We start from the raw sequence: 6000 nt of genomic DNA, 5'->3' as shown, positions 1-6000 counted from the left end.
GCTACCCAGGAGGCGGAGGGAGGAGAATTGCTTGAACCTGGGAGGTGGAGGTTGCAGTGAGCCAAGATCACACCACTGCGCTCTAGCCTGGGCAACAGAGTGTTTCTGTCTTAAAAAAAAAAAAAAGAAAAGAAAAAGAATTCTTGTATCTTCAAGTGTTTTTTTGAGACTGTCTTGCTTGGATGTCCAGGCTAATATGCAGTGGTGCAGTCATAGCTCACTGCAGCCCCAGTCTTCCAGTCTCAAGTGATTCTCCTGTCTCAGCCTCCTGAGTGGCTGGGACTATGTGCACATGCTACCCTACCTCAGTAGTTTTTTTTTGTTTTTTTGTTTTTGTTTTTGTTTTTGTTTTTGAGACAGAACCTTGCTCTGTCACCAAGCTGGAGTACAGTGGGCATGATCTAGGCTCACTGCAACCTCCGCCTCCTGGGTTCAAAAGATTCTCCTGCCTCAGCCTCCTGAGTAGCTGGGCCTACAGGCATGTGCCACCATGCCCAGCTAATTTTTTTATTTTTAGTAGAGATGGGGTTTCACCATGTTGGCTAGGATGGTCTCAATCTTTTGACCTCGTGATCCATCCATCCTGGCCTTCCAAAGTGCTGAGATTATAGGCATGAGCCACCACACCTGACCTTTTTAATGTTCTTAATGGCACAGTGGAGAATGTCTTGTGAGAAAACATGGACATTGGCAACCATGATTTTAAAAATCATTTAGAAGATACAGACTTTGTATTGAAAGTAATTGGAATATCTTAATGTTTTTTACTTGTATTTTCTTTTTTTAAAAAAAGTATGTGCAGAGTGATATGATATGTGATAAAAAATGATGTTTAAATAAATCTAAAAGTGCTTTTTAAATAATACAAACAAAAATTCTAAGTGATAAGAAAGCATTATGACTCCTAGGTATGCCCAAGAGACTTGAAGGCATATGTCTGCACAAAACACATGTACACGAATGTTTATAACAATGGCAAAAACATGTGCAAACAACCCAAATATCCATCAACTGATGAATGGATAAGCAAAATGTGATCTATCCATATGGCAGAATATTATTTGGCCATAAAAGTTCGTGAAGTATGCATGCATATGACAACATGGATAAACCTTGAAAATGTTATGCTAAGTGAAAGTGCCAATCATGGCCAGTCATGGTGGCTCATGCCTGTAATCCCAGCACTTTTGGAGGTCGAGGCAGGCGGATCACCTGAAGTCAGTTTGGGAGTTTGAGATTAGCCTGATCAATATGGAGAAACCTTGTCTCCACTAAAAATACAAGGTTAGCCAGGAGTGGTGGTGCGTACCTGTAATCCTAGCTACTTGGAAGGCTGAGGCAGGAGAATTGCTTGAACCAGGGAGGCAGAGGTTGTGGTGAGCCGAGATGGTACCATTGCACCTCTCCAGCCTGGGCAATAAGAGTGAAACTCCATTTCAAAAAAAAAAAAAAGGTACAAATTATAATACTGAAAAACACAACCCCAAACACCCTGATTTTGAATACTGAAATCCTTAAAGATCAAAATTTCTGGCCAGTCGCTGTGGCTCATGCCTTTAATCCCAGCACTTTGGGAAGCCGAGGTGAGCAAATCATGAGATCAGGAGTTTGAGACCAGCCTGACCAACGTGGTGAAAACCTGTCTCTACTAAAAATAAAAAAAATTAGCTGGATGTGGTGGTGTGCAACTATAATCCCACCTACTCAGGAGGCTGAGGTGGGGGAATTGCTTGAACCCAGGAGGTGTTTGCCACTGCACTCCAGCCTAGGTGACAGAGCAAGATTCTGTCTCAAAAAAGAAAAAAAAAATCAAAATTTCTAAAGATCAAAATCCCTAAAGTTTAAAATCCCCAAAATCACAATTAGTGCATTTTTGGTTGCTTGCAGGATAGTTGCATCTTGTTAGGTGGAACTATAATCTTGTTATCGTCTTTTTAAAAAAAATTAAGTATGTTTTAAGATGATTCATATGGGTGCCAAGTTGACAAAGGTGGGCGTAATTTGGTCAAGGTTAACCTAGCCAAGCATTATTTTGGATGTGTCAGTGAGGACGTTTCCAGGTGTGAGTCTGAGTGGACTGGGGGGGTGATGATCTGCACTCAACACCATTCAGTTGGCTGAGGGTCTGGAGAGAACAAATGAAAAAGGTGTATTGATCTCTCTTCTGAGAGATGGGACAGACTTTTCTTCTGCTGTTTTTGATTGATCTGATCAACAAACTTAGGTTGCTCATCATAGTATTTCAGATGACCACAAGTTATATAAAGAAATAGCTGCTCATAGCATTTATACTGGTGTGACTGTCACTAGCATACTTGAGTGTTTATGCTTACAAAAATACATATGTTATTATTGCTTATTTTACTGTGTTGTGTGGCCACTGTTGGTGAGAGTGTAAGTTAGTTCAAGCCTTATGGAAGACAGTGTGGTGATTCCTCAAGGATCTAGAACTAGAAATACTGTTTGACCCAGCAATCCCATTACTAAGTATATACCCAAAGGATTAGAAATAGTTCTACTATAAAGACACATGCATATGTATGTTTATTGCAGCACTGTTCACAATAGCAAAGACTTGGAATCGACCCAAATGCTCATCAATGATAGACTGGATAAAGAAAATGTGGCACATATACATCATGAAATACTATGCAGCTGTAAAAAAGGGTGCGTTTATGTCCTTTGCAGGGACATGGTTGAAGTTGGAAACTATCATTCTCAGCAAACTAAGAAACAGAAAACCAAACACCATATGTTCTCACTCATAAGTGGGAGTTAAACAATGAGAACACATGGACACAGGGAGGGGAACATCACACACCAGGGCCTGTCGGGGGGAGGGGGGTGGGAGGCTAGGGGAAGGATAGTATCAGGAGAAATACCTAATGTAGATGATGGGTTGATGTGTGCAGCAAACCACCACGGCACGTGTACAACTACGTAACAAATCTGTGTGTTCTGCACATGTATTCCAGAACTTAAAGTATAATAAAAAAAAAGTGTACCCCATAAATATATGCAATTATGTGTCAATTTGAAACAAAATGTCACAAATAAAATAATTAAAAAATTTAAAAAAGCAACAAAACAACAACACACACACACACACAAATACTCCAGCCCAAAACGTCAGTGGTGCCAAGGTTGAGAAACTGAGTTATTGGCTCTCAACTGTATCAGAACCAACATCTCCTTGTTATAACCTCCTTCACTTTTCTTGAAATAAAATCAGTGGGAAATACATATATATATATATATATATATATATATATATATATATATATGTAAAGCATTGTATCAATCTTTTTTAGGGTTACACACAATAATGATAGTGGCTTAGATTTCATGAAACACAATAAAATGTAACGTGGTCAATGTTATATCGGGGTAAAGATGGGGTTGGGGAGGCATCCAGGCCTGTCTCGGGGAGCAGGGATGGCTTCATGGAGGTGGTGGTGGTAGGACAATGTCAAAGCTGAAGCTGCGGGGATAAGAAAGAGTGAGAGTGAAACACAAGTGATCCAGGCAGAGGCTGTGCATGTGCAAAGGCTGGGAGGTGAAAGTCTGTTCTTTAAGGAGATGGGCTCTTCCCAATACAGATGCCTGGCTTTACCCTGGGGACTTTGAGGGATGTAAAGATGAGTGAGGCTGTAATCTGTGCCCATTCTCCCAGGTTGGCATCTACAAATAACCCATCAGGTATGTTCAAAGGGAGGAATGAGAGAAGGAGGATGGAGAGTCACTCTTGGATGAGGTTTTAAAAAGCAGGAGAGTCGTGACGATTTCTGCACTGCTAGTGGGGTAATAAACAGCACAACCATTCTGGAGGGCAATTAATTTGGCAAAGGGCTAAACTTTTCATCCAGCCTTTCCACAACCATGTCTTTGTCCTAAGGAAATGCTTATGGCAATTCCCAGCTGTCTATTCAGCACAACTGTGCAACCAATGGCAAATCGTGGAATCAGTCTGGATACATGACAGCGGGCTGTGGGTTCTAGATACCACGGCACCATCATCAAAGGGTCAAGTGTGTTGGGTGAGGGCAGACCTGGATGTCAGGTAAACCTGACTTCAGGCAAACCTTATGCAAGTCTCAGTTTCCCCATGTGTAAGATGGAGATGGCCATAATGAAACTTATCTCATAGGGCTGAGGTAGGGATGAAATGAACAAAGACACAAGAAGCACTTAGAACAATGTGTAGTGCATCAATAGTAGCTTTATTGATTATTATTTCTTATGGAGCTAATAACACAGATGGGCTTGGGGGTTATTAAATGATAGTGAAAGATGTTCAAGACCTGTCATGAAGTGAAAAAAAAAAAGGTAGTTGAGAAGGGACCCCATTTTCATGGGTGTAGATATAGATATAATTTATTTTTTATCTTGGTGCTTTTAAAAATTTCCTAAAGTTTTGAAGGGAACAAGGACACATTGTATAATCAGGGTGGGAGTACTTTATGTTTTGTTTTTCTAAAGAGATACTTTGAAGACATGTGTCTCACTGCAAGAGCACAGAGCATCTCTCAGCTCCATCTTCCATTGGCCAAGGAGACACTTTCTGAGGGTTCCCTGAGCAGCAGGGCTCCAACCTACAGTTTTGATGTGAGTTGAAACTCAGTGCAGGCTGCGTGATCTAAAAATAAGTAGAAAAACTTGAGTCCATGGCTGCCCCAGTTTTCCCAGTTCCAATGAGGCACTTCAGTTAAGAGAGATCAGAAGTTTTAAACCAGGCTGGGTGCAGTGGCTCACACCTGTAATCCCAGCACTTTGGAAGGCCGAGGTGAGTGGATCACCTGAGGTCAGGAGTTCTAGACCAGCCTGGCCAGCATGGTAAAAGCCTGTCTCTACTAAAATTATAAAAATTAGCTGGGCATGATGGTGAGCACCTGTAATCCCAGCTACTCGGGAGGCAGGAGAATCTCTTGAATTCAGGAGGCAGAGGTTGCAGTGAGCCGAGTTTGTGCCACAGCACTCCAGCCTGGGTGACAGTGCAAGACTCTTGAACCCAGGAGGCGGAGGTTGCGGTGAGCCGAGATCGTGCCATTGCACTCCAGCCTGGGTAACAAGAGCGACACTCTGTCTCAAAAAAAAAAAAAAAAAAAAAAAAAAAAGAAAAAGTTTGAAACCAAGCAGTGCTCCTGACAGCTCCGTGGGATGAAGTGGAAAGAATGGAGCACCCCCTCCCACCCTCTCCACCCACACCCTGCCCACAGCCAAGGCCCAGGCCTTCCCAGGGCAGCTGGCTGGGGTGGCAGGGGTGGGGGAGCTGGACCTCACCATTGGGACATCCCGCCAGTGATTTTCTTTGTTCCTGAAAAATCCTGTCTCTTGGAGCTGCTTCTGCCTCAGGGTCGGCCCTGGTTTGTGTTAACAGCCTCGGCTATGAGAGGAAGCACCCAGCTCATAAGTAAGGGGACAGAGCTGTCAGTGGCCCCAGGAGGCCAATTTCTTTTCCGAGCCGCTCAGAGAGGAACCAGGGCTCAGACCTGTTGAGTTCATTTTCTTTTCTCTGTTTCCACTGCTGCTAACCTGGCCAATTCTATCTCCATTTTTTTTTTCTTTTTGAATGTTTTTCTCCTTTTAAAATGAGGTGTAACACTACCATAAATCGCAGCTGGATGGGTTTTATATAAGAACACACTCATAGGACACCACGTAGATCAAGAGATAGAGCATTTCTCAGACCGCAGCAGCAACATCACCGAAGAGTACACCATCACCCTCAGTCAGTATCACCCCAAAGGTAACCCCTCCCTGGCCTCCATCACCATGGATTCATTCGGCCCATTTAGAACTTTCTGTAAATGGAATCGAATCAAATGTCATGTTTCGTGTCTGGCTTCTCTGCATTATGTCTGGGAGATTCTGTCACGTTCTTGGGGATAGCTGTAGCTCTTTTTTCATTGCTCTGTAGCATTCCACTGTATGAATGGACTGCAGTTTTAAAATACGTTTTATGTTGATGGGCATGGGGGTTGTTTCTGCTTTGTGGCTGGT

Source organism: Saimiri boliviensis, chromosome 7 (assembly GCF_048565385.1).
Source record: "Saimiri boliviensis isolate mSaiBol1 chromosome 7, mSaiBol1.pri, whole genome shotgun sequence".
NCBI lineage: Eukaryota > Metazoa > Chordata > Mammalia > Primates > Cebidae > Saimiri > Saimiri boliviensis.
This window is presented reverse-complemented; position numbering follows the sequence as displayed.